Source organism: Pongo abelii, chromosome 1, assembly GCF_028885655.2.
Source record: "Pongo abelii isolate AG06213 chromosome 1, NHGRI_mPonAbe1-v2.0_pri, whole genome shotgun sequence".
In the NCBI taxonomy this organism is placed as follows: domain Eukaryota; kingdom Metazoa; phylum Chordata; class Mammalia; order Primates; family Hominidae; genus Pongo; species Pongo abelii.
The window spans coordinates 195,406,791-195,425,713 of record NC_071985.2 but is presented as its reverse complement, the minus strand read 5'-3'; the positions used below and the strand labels follow the sequence as shown (position 1 = coordinate 195,425,713).

The 18,923-nt window shown below is 47.3% G+C and overlaps 1 long non-coding RNA gene across 1 annotated transcript in view; it reads left to right on the top strand.

Annotated features, from left to right (window-relative positions):
• Positions 1-2,440, top strand: part of LOC112129665 (uncharacterized) — a 57,903-nt gene extending 55,463 nt beyond the window's left edge. The window contains exons 2-3 of the long non-coding RNA XR_008525012.1: positions 444-523; positions 1,554-2,440. This is a non-coding gene — a long non-coding RNA (uncharacterized LOC112129665). The remainder of the gene's footprint in view (positions 1-443; positions 524-1,553) is intronic.
• Positions 2,441-18,923: the final 16,483 nt, after the last annotated feature.

Below are 18,923 nucleotides of genomic sequence, written 5' to 3'. Positions count from 1 at the left end.
ATGTTCCCCTTCCTGTGTCCATGTGTTCTCATTGTTCAGTTCCTACCTATGAGTGAGAACATGTGGTGTTTGGTTTTTTTGTCCTTGTGATAGTTTGCTGAGAATGTTGGTTTCCAGCTTCATCCGTGTCCCTACAAAGGACATGAACTCATCATTTTTTATGGCTGCATAGTATTCCATGGTGTATATATGCCACATTTTCTTAATGCAGTCTATCATTGTTGGACATTTGGCTTGCTTCCAAGTCTTTGCTATTGTGAATAGTGCCGCAATAAACATACATGTGCATGTGTCTTTATAGCAGCATGATTTATAGTCCTTTGGGTATATACCCAGTAATGGGATGGCTGGGTCAAATGGTATTTTTAGTTCTAGATCCCTGAGGAATCGCCACGGTCATGTGCTATTTTCTGTTTTTCCAGTTCTCTCCCTTTCTTTTCAAGTTCTTAGGGGAGGCAGAGTCCTTCTGGAGTTTGACCCTTGGATTCCATCCAGAGCAGCCTCCAAAATGACACCTTTGAAGGTGGGAAAGACACTGCAGATTCTCTGGGTTTTTGTTTGAGGTCTGTCTTGGATTTGTTCTTTATGCCCAATTACCCTCAGTCAAGGGAGAAGAAAATGCTGGTTTCTGAATGTTCTGGAACGGGGAGAGCGCCTGGTTCCCTAGTTCCCACTGGCCAGGTGTATCCACTCCTTTTCCAGCTGTCTCCTTCCCTTCTTAGAGCCCTTTTCCTGGTGGTCAGTGGCTTGCCAGGGCCTGGCCAGGCTGGTTCTCCTATGCTGGAGGCGGGGCAACAGGAGGGAGCCTTGCAGCTGCTCACATTGGGGCTGGATCTCTGTTTAAGCTGGGATGTCACCTGCCAAGCTGAATTCGGCACAGGAAGCTCCTGGCTGGAAGACGCGCTGTTTAATTTGGAGATTCTGTTCCACTCTGAAATGTGCTTCTCCTGGCAGCTGCAATGAAGTGAAGCTGTTGAGCTTCCCTCTCTTATGCCAGAATCACAGCCACTTTTTCCTGAGAAAGAAACAGAGCTACAGACAGTTTTACTCATTAAATACTTTTTTTCCTCTTAAATCTGTTTTTGTAATTTTTTTTTTTTGCGTGAACAGAAAAGTAAAACGGGTGAAATTGAAATAAACAAGGCGTTTGTGATGGGAAGGTTAAAGCAGATTGTTGGGGGTGGGGAAGGGGGTTGGAAACACCCCACGTTTCTGTATGCAGGCTGCTCATAGCCTGTTGAGGATGACAGTGAGAGAAAGTATTCCTGAGGCTGCCCCTCTCCCAGCCCAGAGGAGTCAGTTTCTCCAAGTGTCCTGGGCTTCAGTGAGAAAGGCAGTGGAGAAGGGAGCTCTCATTTATTAAGGGCCCACCAAGTGCTACGCCTGTAATATGGGTGAGTTCATTCAGTCCTTATAGCAACCCTGGGTGGTAGGACCTGTTTTACAAATAAGGAAGGTTGAGGCTTAGATGACTTAAGGTCAACCCTGCAGGGCATGCAGAGCTGGGATTTGAACCTCCATCTGTCTGACCTCTGATGCCGTGCTGTTTTTAGCTATACTTTGCTACCCTGAGCAGTTGTGTATCGAGCTGGGGGATGTAAAGGGAGGAGAAGAAAGAAGATGAAGAGATACCAGCCAGCCTTGAGGAGTAGACATCCTGCCTGGTGAAACTGAACAAGACACTGACCGCATGTGAGTGAACCAAGCCCTAGTTGCTGGGCTCCGACAAACATGGCTGGTTTGGGGAAGGGTATGTAAGAGTGGGTGTGGAGGGTTTTGGCCTGATAATGAAGGTAGGCTTCTTGGAGGTAGAGGACCCTGGAAGTTGATTGGAGTTGAGGGAACAGCCTGGCAACATCCTGGGCCAAGGCAGACAAGGTGTGAGTATGGCTCTGGTGAGAGGAGGTAAGTCTGAGTGGGGTAGTGATGGTTGTGGTGAGAATATCCATGTTGGCAGAGGAGGATCAGGTTGGAAGATGCAGTGCAAAGAAAGAGCCCTGAGCTGGGAAGCAGGTGCCCAGTTCTTGTCCTGGCTGTGCCATTGACTTGCTATGTGATCTTGGGCTAGTCCTCTTTCCTCTTTGGGTGTCCAATTTTCTGTCTGTAAAATGGTAGAGTTGGATTACAGGATCCCTAAAGACCTTTGCAGGGTCCTAAGGAGAAAGAAGGTGACTATAGTATTCAGAGGACCTTGAATATCAAGACTTGGCATTAGAATCATGAAATGTTAGGACTAAAAGGATCTCCAGGAATCATCTACTTAAACTATCTTCCTTTACATCCTAAAGGATGAGCAGGAGTTATCAGGCAAAGGAAAGCAAAAGATGGAAGAGGGAAAAGAGGGCATTCCAGGCAGGAGACATAGCATGAACAAAGGCATGGGTGGCGGCATGGTGCAGTGAATATTAAGCAGGTTGACATTGAAGATTAAAGACCAATGTGGCCGAGTGCAGTGGCTCACGTCTGTAATCCCAGCACTTTGGGAGGCTGAGGTGGGTGGATCACCTGAGATCAGGAGTTCGAGACCAGCCTGGCCAACATGTATTTTGTAAAAATACAAAATTTAGCTGGGTGTAGTGGCACACACCTGTAATCCCAGCTACTTGGGAGGCTGAGGCAGAAGAATCACTTGAACTTGGGAGGCAGAGGTTGCAGTGAGCCACGATGGCACCACTGCACTCCAGCCTGGGTGACAGAGTGAGACCCTGTCTCAAACAAAAACAAAAACAAAAACAAAACCACAAAAGACCAATGTGGGGTGTGGGAGGAGGTGAGTTGTCAGTTAGGAGAGGGAGATGGGACCAGACCTCGGGAAGACCAAGGGGGCTTGATTCCATCCTTTGGGTAATGGGGACTCATTGAAGCTGTGGGAGTGACATGCTCAGAGGTACAATTTTGAAAGATCACTTTGGCAGCTTTGTTGATCATGGATTCGATAGGGACTGGGAGCAGATACAGGCCAAGGATACGTGCTGACAAGACAGGTCAGGAAGCTGTGTGTCAGCTCAGCAGGAGGTGGTGATGGTCCCAGTCAGGGTGGCAGAGTGGGGAGGCTGAGGATAGCACCTGTTCACAAGGTATTTGGGAAGTGGAATAGATAGGACTTGTTGATGGATTGGCTATGGGGAGTGGAGAAGAGTGAAGAGACAAGGACTCTCAGGTTCTGGCTTGGTGATATTCACTGAGACGGGACACACAGGAGGAGAGAGGGATTTTTTGGGAACAAAGATGAGCTGAGTTTTAGATCTGGTGAGTTTGAGGTATCAATGGAACAGTGTGTAATGTCTCATTCATTCATTAATTATTTGCTGAGCATTTACTATGTGCCAGCCGTGCCTGGATACTGCTTTTCCGTAGCTGTCAGCCTAGAGGGGCATTCAGAAAGTTCTTCTACACATTGAATATTGAGCTGCTGAACTTTTACCCATTGGCCTTCTTCTGCCCTTCAGGACTTCACTGGCGTCTACCCTCCTTCAGAGATTAGAGATCAGTGATTGTGGTTCTTTGCATCATCTTTGTTTCTGGGAACATGGAGCTGTGGAGGGAATGTGGACTTTAGAAAATTATAAAGGCATGGATTTCAGCCCAAGCACCTTTTGTATGATCTCATTTGTTAAGTGGGTTTAACGACAACTTTTGTTTTTGTTTTTGTTTTTTTTTTCAGATGGAGTTTTGCTCTGTCACCCAGGCTGGAGTGCAGTTGTGCCATCTCGGCTCACCGCAACCTCCACCTCCAGGTTCAAGTGATTCTCCTGCCTCAGCCTCTCAAGTAGCTGGGATTACAGGCGTGTGCCACCATACCCAGCTTTTTTTTTTTTTTTTTGTATTTTTAAAGAGACAGGATTTCATCATATTGGCCGGGCTGGTCTCAAACTCCTGGCCTCAGTGATCTGCCCATCTCGGCCTCCAAAAGTGCTGGGATTGCAGGCATAAGCCACCACACCCGGCCTAACAACACCTCTTTTACAGACAGTAGAGTGCTGGAGTGGGTTCCTACTGGCTAACAGAACCAAACATTTGGGCATCTCTTCCCAATTCTGCATGCATTGACATCCCCTTGGTAGCTTGAAATTGACCATCGTGGGAGTATTTACACCACAGAAATTGGCAAATGCTACAAATCAGGACTCCTTTTTTCTTTCAAAAAGCTGGTTGGTAAATATTTACCAGCTAACAGTAAATATTTATGGCATATAGAGTTGTGGTTTGGATGATGGACATAGAGCACCTGGCACATGGTACCCAGATATACACACCATTGCTTAGCACAGTGGGTACCCAAGTATGACTACCTTTTCCTTTGATGTTTCCTCTCTATGGGAAAACTGTTGCTTCATTTGCTCACAATAACAACCTCCCTTCCACCAGAGCCTGCTCCTCTCTTTTCTCAAACAACATGGTCCCAAGTGAAGCTGCCGTCTTCTTCCTCTTGGCCTCCATAGTGGGGTAGAGTTAAAAGGATGGGGATTTTGGAGTCTCATGAGACTAAATTTGAATCTTGGCTTTGCCTCCTACTAGCTGCATAATGACCCTGGGCAAGAAATTTAATCACTCTGAGCCTCAATTAAGTCACCTGTAAACTGGGGATGGGCATGCCTCCCTCATTAAGTTGTTGTAAAGATGAAATGAGGTAATGGGTACACGAGAGCCTGGCATTGAGGCGGCAGTTTCAGTGACAGCTTGACCCATGCTGGTCTCCTTCCCCTGAAAAGTCCAGTGTGGACTTGGGAAACAGCTCTGACGATGGGGTGGGGGGTGGGAGAGGGAGGAACTGGGGCTGCAGCCTTGGGAAGGATGGTTCCTGGTGGAACATGTAGGTCGAGAGAGGCTGTGGGCCATAGGACCTTCCAAATGTATTCCGAGTGCAGTGGAGGGGAACTCCCCTGGCCACAGTTCATGCTTCCAGGGCCCTCACCTGCAGATCTGCAGATAAACTCCTATCATCAGCTTGGCTCGTGCATTTCTGGGGCGGCTGTGGCAGCCTGGGCTGCCCTGATTTACCACCCCAGCCCCAAGCAGATTAAATCACCCAGAGTCATTTGAATTTTACCTGGCCTTGTCACACAAATCTTAGAAACTGCTGTCTGGCAAGAAAACTTTCCCTGTACTTTTTGGAGAAAAACTAAGAGCTCTAGAAATTGAGGTGAAGTGGAAAAAGGAGGTGGTTCCAGGGGGGTTTCTGCATCTTCAGATCAGACAAATGTTGCAGGTTAGAGGAGGGATTGTGGTGTGTGTGTGTGTGTGTGTGTGTGTGTATGAAATTGCTGCAGAGTCCTCTGGGACAATGTTGTTTCTGGCTGTGTGACATAGGGCAAGTCACTTAACCCCTCTGAGTCTCACAGGACTGTGGTGAAGGTCAGAAGGGCTAGCTTGTGGAAAGTGCTTTGTAGTTTTCAATCAGTTCTGTGACTACTAATTGGAAAGATGAGACAAATGACTACATAAATAAATTATATTTGGCAGTGGTTACTGTGTGTCAAGCAGAGTGAGAGCTCTAGGAGCCAAATGGTGGGGCACATTGCCAGAGGTCTGGGGCTTGACTTGGGCCTTAAAGGAAGCCTAAGTCCCAGGGAAGAGAAGTGGAAGAGGCTGTAGTGCAAGTGAGGTTGTCGACGCCACATCTCTCTCCATCAGTGTGTGTGGCTCTGAGGTGGATCCTCATTGGTTTAGCCCATTCAGATAATGCCTCCTTCTCTGACCTTGGCACATTGGCTGGTTCCAAACCAATCATACATACATTCTCCTAGTCACTGGAATTGATTCAGATTGGCCCCATCAGACAGAAACTCAGGGTTTTGGTGAGACGGCTGGGGAAACACATCTAATCTCTTTGTGTCTGGATTTGAATGAGGAAACATGTGGGCCTAGTTTCTGGCAGGCATCTGGTGACTAGGAACACTGACCTGAGAATGTAGCCAACATATGGAGGTGGGAAGAACCGGGAAAATCACAGAAAAATGGAGTCCCAGCCCCAGTCAAACTGTGCCTGATGTCTGTTGCATCTGGAGTATTACATGAACTAATCAATCTGCTTTGTTAAGCCAGTTTGGATTTCATTTTTGTGTTACTTGCAACATAAAAGCTGATACAGGGGCTGATGGAGGGATCTGAGTAGGGAGCCGAGAGTCTACTTGGTGTTAGGCAGCCATGAGTGAGGAGACCCTGTAGGTGGGATTAAAGGGTGGGTGGGGGTGCGTTGTGGGGTGAAGGTGGCTGAGGTCTATAGGAAATGAGACTAGAAGAAAGTTTGGGGTTGAATAATGGAATGACTCAAATGCAAGGTTAAGAATTTGGGCTTGATTTTGTAGGCAATGGGGTGTAGCTTCAGATTTGTGAGCAGAGGAAGGGAAAGGATAAGTGATGTGAACACAGTGATATTTTGGGAAGATCAATGTGAGAGTGGGATATAGATATATATAGGATTGGAAAGAGAAATTGGGGGCTGAGACTTTAAAAATTATCATTTATGGATGCTACACATAGTTCATGTATTATCTCACTTAATCCTTAAAAGAGCCTCCCCCATCCCTCTTTTTTTTTTTAAGCTGAGTTTCCAAAATCTTGCGTAACTTGACTAGACCACATAATTAGCAAATGGTGGAGTCAGGACTTGAACACAGGTCATCTGACTTCAAACCCTGTATCTTTATTCACCACATTTATGGTAACGCAGTTGACAAATTAGGATGGGCTAGATAAGATAGTGGCTACAGAGGTGGAGAGAATGGAACAAGAGATATTAGGTTGGTGAAGTTCTAGATGTTTTGTCATTAAAATCAGAAACCAGATCAGGATAACCATTGTTATCAACATTTAAAAAACTCTTTTCCAAAAGTGCTAGGCATTGCAATTAGATAAGAAGATGAAACAGAAAAATATAAATGTTGGGAGAGAGGAGCAAATAATCATAGTTTGCAGATAAGATGATTATTTATCTGGAAAACTCAAGACAATATTCTGCAAAACAATCAGAAAAAATAGAGTTTAGTAAAATGGCCAGTAACAAAAAAATTTACACAAACTAACAGCTTTTCTATTTATAAAATGACTATCTAGAAGGTAAAATAAAAGCTCCATCCATACTGTAAAACACAAACACAAAATACTCAGAAATAAACTTTACAAAAAAGTGTGTAGCATTACATGAAGAAAACTCTTCTGAGTTTGAATAAATATGGTATATACCTAGTTCTTGAGTAGAAAGATTTAATGCTTTAAGGATGTCAATTCTCCTAAACAAATGTGTGAAATTAAGATAATCCAATCAAGATCCCAACAGGATTAGAATTTTTTTTGACAAAATAATTATGAAGCTAATCTGGAAGAATACCAAATGAGAATAAGTAAAATTCCAAAAAAGAAAAATGATGAATATTTACTCTATCAGATATTAAAATGTTTTATAAAGGCACAATATAATTAAAATTCTTGTGTAGGAATAGACAGACTGATCATTGGGACAGACTAGAGTCTAGAAATGGGCCCAGATATTTAAGGGAATTTTTGTTTGTTTTTGGAACAGAGTATCACTTTGTTGCCCAGGCTGGAGTTCAGTGGTGTGATCTTGGCTCACTGCAGCCTCGACTTTTTGGGCTCAAGTGATCCTCCCACCTCAGCCTCCTGATTAGCTGGGACTACAGGTGCATGCTACCACACCCAGCTAATTTTTTGGATTTTTTTTGTAGAGATAGGGTTTTACCATGTTGCCCACGTTGGTTTTGAACTCCTGGGCTCGAGCGATCTGCCACCTTGGCCTCCCAATATGCTGGGATTACAGGCATGAGCTATTGCACCCAGCCTTAAGGTATTTTTATATGATAAAACAGCATTTTAATTGAGTTGGGAAAATATGGGCTATTTTAGAAATGCCGTTGGGATAATGGGCCAGCCGTAGCAGCACTCCTTATTGGGGTAAGAACTCTCTGACTTGATCTAATAGGCTCACGCCATGAAGACCACATGGCATAAATATGAGTGAATATTTTGATCATCTTAAGATGGGGAAGATTCTTCTAAGTATGACGTGATATTTGAAATCATAAAAGAAAAGATTGATAAATTTGACTATATGAAAATTAAACATTTAAGTACCTTAAAGAACATTATAAGAAAATTTTAAAAGAGGGGTGTATATATATATATATATATATATAAAATATGTATATATAAAATATATATATATAATATGTATATATAAAATATATATATATGACAACAGTTTAATTTCATTTCTAATGTACAAAGAGCTCTTACAAATCATTAAGAAAAAGATAAATATCTCATTAGAAAAATGGGCAAAGGACATGAACAGGCAATTCACAAAGAAAATAACTACAAATGCCTGAAAAAACAAAAAGACATTTATTTCCCCCCCCATAATCTTAGCAATGCCAATAGAAACAAGCATCATTTGCCTTCTGTCGATCTGGCCAAACATTAAGGCTGACAAAACCCAGGCTTGACGAGGGTCTGGACTAATGTGTGGGCATGGTTGATGAGAATTTTGTTGTTGTAAGCTTTCTGAAGGACAGAGTGGCAAAATTAGAAATAGCATACCCTTAATTGCAGCCATCTCATTTACTGGATTTTATTCTAAGGCAATTGTTGCAAAAATGAGCAAAGAGAATATGCACAAGGATATTTATCACAACATTGTTTATGAGAACAAAATTCTCACAACATCCTTAAATGATCATCAGTAGAGACCCAGTTAAATAAAGTATGATACATACATATAATGGAATACTATGAAGTAATTAAAATAATTTTATAGAGCTCTATTTATTGACATAGAAAGATGTCTAGGACATATTGTTGAGAGAGAAAAGCAGGTGTCAGCGAGAACAGTATGTATAATACAATTCCTCGTCTATAAAATTATATACATAGATCTCTATGTGTATATATGCATAGAGATATGTCTGGAAGGCTGTTCACCAAAATGCTTGGAGTGGTTATCTGGGAGGTAGGATTTTTACTTTCTTTTTTGTACTCTTAAGTATTGGTTAGATTTTTTTTTTTTATAATGAAGATATATCATATTTTTTAATCAGAACAAATAATAATTCTATTTGTTGTAGCATTTTGGAAATAAGGTAGATACTAAATAGGAGGAATCAGCATGTGGTGATTTAACAGATGTGGATAAGGAGTCAAGACATAAGCCAAGAATTTGCCCCTTGGTGCCCGGAAGGTACATGCATCATGGCAAACCCAGAGCAAGAGTTGATGCTGGAGGAAGAAGGAGGCCCTGGGTTTTCAGAGCTTTGTTCTGTGGCAGTGGCTGGTGGGCAGTATGGCTGTCTCTTAGAAGGAGAGGGCTGGGGTGGGCTTTTCCCCAGGGACAGAGCTAGGGATGAAATCTCAGAGGGAGAGAGTGCATCGGCAGGAGCAGGAGAAAGCTGGAAACTGAGCCTGGAACACAGCCATGGTGACAAGACGGGTGAAGAAACAGGATGCGTGGTCAGGAAGGCGGGGGGCTACAGGAGCGTGGAGTGTCTCAGGATTCCATGGGTGTGGGGGCGAATTTCTAGGGAAAGGTCAACCATATCTAATGATGCAAAGGCACGGAGGCTGGGGAAAGGGCACGGGACTTGACAAATAGGAGCTTGTTGATGACCTTGGACAGAGCAGTTTCAGTGGAGGAATGAGGCTGTGCATTGTTGTGTGTGGGAGTAAGGGAGTTTGTTGTGGGAGAAAGGAGGATTTTAGCTTGGGGGAGCTGATTTAAGGGAAAGGGACTGAGCCTTGATTAGAGATGTCAATAACTGGCTCGTGTGCCTCCCTGCTCACTCCCCAGCCCTGGCAGGCATCACTAGTCATTCTGCCGAGCCCAGATGAAGCCATAAAATCTTTCTCCTAATAGCCAGCTCAGGGAGCCACTACCAGGTTCTTGGAGTTGGCTGCTGAGATGAACCTATTTTCCATGCCTGGGCTTGAACACATACTTGCAGAATGATGAGAAGAAACACATGGAAGGGGCGATGGAAGGAGCAGGAAAGCCGAGGCCTGGTGGAGCCAGGGCCTCCCATCCATGCAGGCATGGACGGTGAGCTCAGTCTGGTGAGACTTCCAGGCCAGAGCCTGGATGAGTGGAGCACTCTGCCAGTGAGTCTGAGTTGACCAAGCACTAGAACAAGAGAACAAGTTCGTCCTTTTGGTGATGTTGTGAAAAAGCCCGACTGCGTGTGAACTACCAGTTGGTGTGCAGATATTTGAGGACCCACCACGGCCCACCATCTGGCGGTCCAGAGAAAGCATCATCGGCACTCTGTTGTCTGGAACACTGAGCATGGAGGGGTCTGCCTGTGGGTTCCAACTGCAGTGCCCGAGAGCAGAACAAGGGGTTGTGGCTCAGTAGTGGCTTGTTGGGAAGACTTTTAAGGAATATACTCAGTGTGATTTGGCTGCTGGGCCTCTAATGGTGTTTTGATTGCATCAGTGGGAGCATGGGGTTCTGGATAGTGGAGATAAATGCCCTTTTGGACTCTCAGTGGCCAGAGCTTATCTGGAGCAGTGGAGAGAGGCAGACACATGGGCAGAGCTCACCCACAGAAAATGACAGGGTCAGGCGAGGCTGGGCATCATGCCCATCTAGGAGAAATGCTCGAAGTTGCTCAGGCCAAGGAATTAGATGTTTGCTTTTAACCTGCCAAAGCAGTGCTTTCAAAAACATTCTCCTTGGAATCTTAGTTTCTTGCAGTTGTTTCACAGAAAAGGGTTCTATGAGCAGATGTGTTCATGAAATGCAGCACCCACAGCTCAGTGCACGTGAGTACAGTAAAGGCTCTGAGAAGTCCTGCAGCGAAGAAAGTTGTTTAATGTAGAATTTTCTCAAGCTTATTCAACTACAGAAGCTTTTTCAGTTCCATATTGATTTGCCTCCTGCAGGACTAGTGACGGACCTGGGGCAGAGGGAGCAACGCATCCTGTGTGGTCCCAGACATACAGAATTGTTTGGGCAAATGTAAGAATGTTGCAAAGAGGCAAATTTTGGCTCAGTTCAAGGAAGAACTTTGAAAGCAATTGCAGATGTTTAACCCATGAAGGAGGTGGTAAAGGAATTTGAGTTCCCAGAGGCCTCAAGCAGAATGTGGACTTAGCAGGAATCCTGCAGAAGGAAGCCAGGTTCTAGGGGATTGTCATCATAGATTTCTGTGGTTCCATGAGTCCTGGGAGAGGGGCTCCTTGGCTGCCCCATAGTGGTACTCCTCCCTCAGAACCTGTGGCCTAGCTTGTATTGCTGTGTACGGCACCCAGGCGGACTTGGAATGCTTGAAATGAGCAGTCTGCGAAGGTAAGATGTGAACACACGAATATCCTTATAAAGTCCCAAATACACATCCCAAACTTTACATAACAGGAGCAGCAGCTGGAGACGCCCACAGCCCTAATTGCTTTTCTGTACTAAGAGAACGTCTTCTCTTCAGCTCTGCTTCTCCCATTCATTTAGGTAATTACTGGAGGGAGCCAGCTGCGGAAGGCTGGCGGGCAGGCAGGCGCATTTGTAACACCACCTAATGGGTGCCACCATGAGGATGGGGTGCCACGGGAGCTGGAGCCTGTCTGTGCTCTTCATGGGGAGTAGGGTGCTGAGGATGGGAGGCCAGCTGCTCGGCTTCAGTCCTGATCTCAGTGGGCCCAAAGTGAGCTGCTGGGATGGAATGCCTCTCCTCCCAGGGACTTGACAAGCACGATTCCAACAAAGGACAGATCCAGAGCCAGGTACAGGCATGGGGATGGGAACGCATGGAAGAATCGACTCTGCTCAACGAATTGCTCAAGATGCTTTCTCTGAATCTCATGCTGGGCTGGGGCACTGAGGCCGATCAATCAGGAAGAGCCCACTCTCTAAGCTCACAGGCCAGGGGAGGAAGCAGTCATGGGCCAGAAAGGGCTGGGATCAAAGGAAGCTATCGGGACTGGGGTGTGCAGGGGACACAGAGACCGACTCTGTCTTGGTGACAGGGAATCTGGGAAGATGTCTTGGAATAAGAGATAGTAGGATTGGACCTTGGAAGTATGTATGACCCTGCAGTTGGTGATCCCTTCTGCAAAATGGGGCCAGGGTAAACTTCCAGGCCCCAAAGTGACATCTGGTTTGTCCCCTTGCTTCCTGGTCCCTAGTAACAACCTGGGACTCATGAGGATCCTCTTGACGTTTCTTTAAGGCAGTCCTGAGCATGGGGCTCGCAGCTGGAGCCAGCCTGGAACCTGGGCCCTTGGTGGTTGGCCAGCGTGAGTGCCCTGGAAGAGTCAGCTTTGAGCCTGTCTTCGGAGGGGCCCTAGGGAGGGCTGTGGCCTAGGCGCTCTGCCCACCAGGCTTCCTGTGGGTGGCAAGTGAAACTTTTCCTCTTGGTTCTCTCCCAGAAGCCAGCTTCATTCCCCCAGCCCCAAGTGGCGGCTCCTTGGGCCGGAAACAATGTGCTTTCTCCACGCCTTAGAGTGGAAGTCAGCAGTTTGGCACCGTCTGGCTGGCAGCCTCCACCGGCTTCCTTTGGCACTTTATTGGCAAAGGCGGTGACATTTCTTTCAGTTGGGTGGGTGGAGCTGTTATGCAAACTCCCGCTCTCCTCATTCGCCAGATGAATATTCATGACTCAGGCAATCTGTACCAGCCAGACTTTCCTGAGGGCGGCAGCTTTTCTTCTCTTCCTCTCTCTCTTTTTCTTTCTCCTTCTCTCCTTCCCAGCTCTTTGGAAAGCTGAAGTGCAGCTATATTTAATTTACAAATACAGAGCCATTTAGCTTGCCTTTTGAGATGCAGGCACCGGGGAGGAGGTGCTGGGGAATGGGAACAGTGGTTGAGGAGTTTGGTCCTGACCCTGTGCCTCTAAGCTCCAGTGTCCAGCCCCTGGGCCCTAGATCCTGGGAAGCTTCGGGAGTCTGGAGCTTCTTTGAGCTTGGCCTCTTGGGGCCTTCAGGGCTGAAGGTACAGCAGCTCACGCCACCCCATTCCACACTGGCCTCTGAGGTCAACATGGAAATTCTCAGGCAATGATGCTTTCCTGCAATTCATGGCCTGGGACCCACCAATACATCTTCTCCCCATCTGCTCTCCCATTTGTCAAGGCCCACCCAGACCCTGCTCCAAGCTCTAGGTGGAAGCCCAGAAGGCACTGGAGCATTTGCTAGTCATTGGCTTTCGGGGGAAAGAAACAATCCTTATTTGGGGTCCAATTCCTTGGGGACACATTACTCCCTTTCTAGGAAGGACAGGTCCCTAGCTTCCTTTGTCTCTTCCCAAAGAGGCACCAAGAACTCTGGCAGAGGGGTCAGAATTACCAGAATTTGCCAGGAAATGTGGTCTTAGCGAGGATGTGCTTGCGTGAGCACGTCTTGTGTGTGTGTATGTAAATATTTACGCACAGCTTAAGTGAGTCTGTGTGCCTACATCTATGTTCAAATGTCTGAGTGTGTGTCTGTATGTGTAAGGGCGTGAATGTGTGTGTCGCGGGAAGTCTGGGAATGCTTGCATATGTGTGAATGTGCCTCTCCAGTTAGCGTTGCATGTGTACCTCTGGGGGGGCTGGGGGTATCGTGTGTAAATATGGGTGTTCCTGGGGGGCCCAGACATGTGTGTGTGAGTGTGTATGTCTATTAAGTGAATTGTAGGTGTGTGTAAAATGAGAGTCTGGAGGAGAGAGAGAGAGAGAGTGCATGTGTGTGTGTGTGTGTGTGTGTGTGTGAGTGTGTGTGTGTTAGGGTGTGTTTCCCTGACCTCCATTTCCTCCCAAACCTTTTCCTCTCCAGGAAGGTGGAGGGGGACGTTTCCCCCTTTGCAAGTGTTACAGATTCTATCCAAGGACGTGAACAGAAGGTTTCCCAGCACAGAGCGTCCTGAAATTACTTTATATTCCCCCCCCTCCTTGTTTCATCTAATCAAAATAGCAGCATTAGGCTCACCCATTCTCCCTGCCTACCCCTCAGCCCTGGGAGAGGGAGCGAGGCGGGCCATCTTGCCTGACCCCCTTTGAGAGCACCTTGCAGGCCTGAGCCAAGGAGCTGTCTTCCAAATCTCCTCTTTCCTCGGCGGCCCATGCTTCAGTGGCAAGAGCCAGCTGCCTCCCTGCCTGCCAGCAACTGCCAAGCTCTTCCAGAACCCACATCTAGGCCCGGCCTCATTTACAAATATGCAAATTTGCATCTTTTCTGGTATGCAAATGGAGACATGACAAATAGCTAATTAGGGTCAAAAGAAGCACTCTGAACCAATTAGTTGTAGAGTGTATCCCTTTCTCCTGGGAGAAGACTGGGCCTTCCTGCTCCCTTCCGAGCACTGACTCCCAAATGCCCACACACTCTGGCATCCTGTCTGGCTGGGGCCCTGACTGTGAAGAGCATTGAAACAGAAGTCAGTGCATGGGCCTCAGTCTTAGCTCTGACCTAGCCATGTGACCCTGGACTCATTTGACTGAGCCTCAGTCTCTTCCTCTGTGAAATGGAGCAATGACAATGACTATCTTGTCCCTAACCATCCACCCCAGCATAGGGAGACTTGGGAGGACTTGGATGTAAATAGCCTTTGAAAACTGTACTACAGGCCAGGCACGGTGGCTCATGCCTGTAATCCTAGCACTTTGGGAGGCTAAGGCGGGTGGATCATCTGAGGTCAGGAGTTTGAGACCAGCCTGGCCAACATGGCGAAACCCCATCTCTACTAAAAATATAAAAATTAGCCGGGCATGGTGGCGGGCGCCTGTAATCTCAGCTACTCAGGAGGCTGAGGCAGGAGAATCACTTGAACCGGGGGGGTGGAGGTTGCAGCGAGCCGAGATCACACCACTTCACTCCAGCCTGGGCAAAAGAGCAAAACTCCGTCTTGGAAAAAAAAAAGAAAAGAAAACTGTACTACAATTTGTCTGATAGGCACATCACTTGTAATCTTACAAAGTACTTTCTGCCCTTGATCTCATTTAATCATCCCATCAACTCTCTGAATTAGATGAATTCAATGTAGGGACAGGGTGGCAGTAGGTTTCATTCCACATGCCAACTCTGGCCAATTATGAATGGTGCTTGGAGTGGTGTGTTGAGAAGGATTCAGAGGCCAAGTCTAAATTCACCAAAAAAGAGACTGTGAGCTCTTAGTGACATTTCCCATGGGCAAGTGTTAGGATTCTAGGAAGTCATGTGCTGCATACTTACCTACCGTGAAAGATATGGAATTTGGAGCAGGAACCTGGGTTCCAGTCCTGTCTGCTCCCTTGATTAAGTTACGTATCCTTCCTTAGCTCAGCTCCCTAGTATAAAGCAGGGAAAATAAACCCTATGTCTTAGGGTTATTGTAAAGATTAGGCAAGGGAAACTTAGGCTAAATCTCTTTGTCATCTGGGAGAGGATGTCCATTTAATTGGCATGTCAGTAGGGCAGGCATATTGTCCATTTCACAGGTGAGGAGCTTGAGGCCTGGAGAGGGTGGATGACCTGGAGAAGAAGCTGGCAGCGTTGCCAGGCAGGGCTGCATGGCAGCTGGGGCTGCTTCTCTCTCTGCCACTACAGGATCCTGGCTCCCTCACACCACCCCCATGCTGATGCCCGACGCGGGCTGCAACAAGCCCTGCTGGCCTGGCTCCATTTCTGGGTGTGAAATTTGGCTGAGTCGGCACCTGGTAGAATGGAGCAATTGCTATCCTGGAGCCTGGGGCCTGGGACAGGGCCAATGGGCAGACCAAGGGTTCATGGGCGGATCTGACCAAGGGTTGGTGGGTGGGCCTGGCGGGCTTGGCCAGGGAACTCGCCAAAGCTGGGCAGCTGGCAGGAGTGGGGCAGGAGAGGGCCTGGCTTGAGGACAGCCACTCAGGGAAGCTGAGACCCAGGGCCTAAGCTCAAAACAGAGCCCAGCAGCATGAGTGTCTGCCTGGTTGCTGGCGTGCCTGAGCATGTCGGCCGGTGTCTCCGAGCTTGTCTTTGTGTGTGTGCACGTGTCTAAGGGTATGCTGGGTGCGTGTGTTCTTATAAATGAGTGTGCATGTCTATCAGTGCAAGAGCAGGTGCACCCATGTAGTTGTGCACATCTGTGTATCAAGGTGTGTCTGTGTCAGTGTGAGCCTACACATCTGTGTATAAGCAAACTTCTTGCATGCATACATCTGTCAGTATCCGTGTGTGTCTGTGCGTTTCTGCCTGTATCTGCAAATGTCTGCTTGTGCACTGTCCATGCAGGTAGGTCCACACTGGTGTGTGTCTGATGACCTCTGTCAGTATCTGCGGACATGAGTCTGTGCTTTCTGTTAGCATCTGTGCAAGTGTCATCTACGTCTATGAGCATGTTTGTTCTTTCCAGTGCCTCTATGTGTCTTGTACCTGTATGTAAATCTGTCCATGCATGTAGTGAGTGTCTCTGCAGCTGTGCCTGTATGTTGGTGTATTTTGCAGTGTGTACATCTAGTGAGGGTATTGGTATCCACTTCAGGATGCAGGCATGGCTGTCTCAGGGTGAGCAGGATGGAATCTTCCCTGTACCTGCAGTGGCTCCCGGTCATCACTTCCATCTCTGCGCTGTGGCTGAGGCCTCCTGGACTCTCATGTTCCTTTCCTCTGCTTGAAGGGAAGCTTTGCTCAAGGTTTCCCAGGGTGCTGCCTCTGACAGGACCAGACCCTGGTGTCCCTGAAGGAGGACCCACTTTGCCCTTTGGACTTATTTATCCCTCCCCTCACTCTTTCCTCATCTCATCTCCTTTCCTTTTTCTTTTCTTCCTTCCATTCCTCATCCTTGTCCCTTTTTTCTCTCCCTCTTTCTTTCCTTCTCTCCTTCCTTCCTTTTTTGCAACTCTCTTGAAGAGACTGGGTCTTGGGCTGCTGCAGGAGTGACAAATGACGTTTCAGAAGCCACACTTCAACCTCTGGAGAGGGGTCCCCACTCCCGCCCCCATGCAGATGCAGCTCCAGAGCCACCCAGGCTCCGGGGGCTCTGTAAATTAAAGCCATTGCATGCCCCACTGCATTTTAATCATCAGCCCCCAGCAGTAGCTCCAAGTGAGAACCCGTGACCTTTTCTCCTTCCCTTTTGAGGAGCCCTCTCCCACCGCTCCTACACTGCTGGTAAAAGGCAGCCACACTGCCTGCTGGAAGACCTGCCAGCTTGGGCTTCAGAGCACTTCTGCCTCAGCTCCACGAAGATCCCTTCTGTCATCGTGGGACCTTTCCTGGGATTTGATTTAGGGTGACGCTTCCTCCTGTCTGTGTCCTGAGTCCTGCCTTCCCTGGCTGGTCCTCCTTGCTTAGTCACCCAGATCATTCCCAGACAGCTGCACCTTGGATATGGCTCCTCTCATGTGCTGCCTGGAAATGTCTCCTCTCTTCTCACCTGCTGAGAGGTCCTTCTGGGCAGGGACTCGGGCAGATTCATTCCTGCCTGCCCCACATTTCCCTAGCCCAGGGCCTGGCCCATTGCAGTGCTGAAGGATGATTCTGGTAAGAAACAAGGTACTCCAGCTCACATCTTGCAATGATTATGCCTCCCCCACTCTCCCTTCTCCTTGCAGTTCTCTCTCTTCACTGATGATTTTGGATGCAATTTAAAATAAAAATATTGATTAAAAATGGAAACTATATAAATAAAAATAAAAACACTTAACATCAATGTGTCATTTGAGCTTTAACATAAAGAGAAAACATGTGAAGATGACAATTTGTGGAGGATTCCAAATTAGCATGAAGTTCTCAGCTGTAAGTATCTTGACTTTGTTCCCCTCTCTTGGGGTCTGTGGAATCCTGATCAGGCATGTGGTGCAGTAGAATGGGAGGAACTTGGCTTCGGCCTTGATAAGCCTGGGTTGAATCTTCCACTTATGGGCTTTCTGAAGCTCAGTTTCCTTATCTGTGTAATGGGGAGAAAGGCCCTACTTCATGGGGTGATTGTGAGGCTGATAGAAAAGGGCACACAGGGGCCAGGCGCAGTGGCTCACGCCTGCGATCCCAGCACTTTGGGAGGCCGAGGCAGGAGGAGTTCGAGACCAGCCTGGCCAACATGGTGAAACCCTGTCTCTACTAAAAATACAACAATTAGCTGGGCATGGTGGTGGGCGCTTGTAGTCCCAGCTACTCAGGAGGCCAAGGCACGAGAATTGCTTGAACACAGGAGGCAGAGGTTGTAGTGAGCCAAGACTGCACCACTGCATTCCAGCCTGGGCAACAGAGTGAGACTCCATCTTAAAAAAAAAAAAAAAAGTCAGGCTGGTCTCAAACTCCTGACCTCAGGTGACCTACCCGCCTCGGCCTCCCAAAGTGCTGGGATTACAGGCGAAACCCTGTCTCTGCTAAAAATACAAAAATTAGCCGGGCGTAGTGGCAGGTGCCTGTAATTCCAGCTACTCGGGAGGCTGAGGCAGGAGAATTGCTTGAACCCGGGAGATGGAGGTTGCAGTAAGCCGACATTGCACCATTGCACTCCAGCGTGGGTGACAGAGCAAGACTCTGTCTCAAAAAAAGGAAAAAAAAAAAAAAAAAAAAAAAGAAAGAAAATGGTGCACAGGGCCAGAAGCAGTGCCTCGTGTCTATCATTTCACCTTCAGAATACAGCCAGAGTCCAACCACTCCTTCCACAGACACTGCTATAGAAGAGGTCCATGCCCAGTGGTCTATTCTCTATGCAGCAGTCATAGTGATCCTGTTAGTTAGCATTTAAGTCATAGCACATCACTTGTCTGCTCAGAGCCTGCAGTGGTGCGTATCTCATTGGGAGTAAAAACCAAGGTCATCATAGCAGGCTCAAGGCCTCACATGGTCAATCATCCCTCACCCCAAGGCCCCCATCCCTGTCTTTACTATTCTCCCCCATTGCACTTCCCTCCAGCCCCACTGCCCTCCTGGCTGTTCCTGAACATGTCGGGCACTCTCCTGCCTCAGGGCCTTTGCACACGCCATGCCCTTTGCTGGAATGCTCTTCCCCCAGATATCCTCATGCCTCCCTCCATCACCCC